Raw genomic sequence first — 236 nt, 5'->3', positions numbered from 1 at the left:
ACCTCGGCGATGCCCGACGGCTCGGAGACCCCGTGGGCGTTGTGGGCGCGGACGGTGACCCCGTAAGCTTCTGCGGGGTCCAGGGGCGCCAGCGTGAAAGAGGTGAGGGGCGTGAGGGCGGCCGCCACGCGCCACACGGCCTCCGAGCTGCTGTAGGACTCGAGGGTGTAGCCCGTGACGGGGGAGGCGCCCCCCCGCGCCGGCGGTTCCCACGTCACCACCGCCGCCGTGCCGTT

Source organism: Penaeus monodon, chromosome 21 (assembly GCF_015228065.2).
Source record: "Penaeus monodon isolate SGIC_2016 chromosome 21, NSTDA_Pmon_1, whole genome shotgun sequence".
Lineage (NCBI taxonomy): Eukaryota > Metazoa > Arthropoda > Malacostraca > Decapoda > Penaeidae > Penaeus > Penaeus monodon.
Note: the sequence above shows the minus strand (reverse complement) of the source record.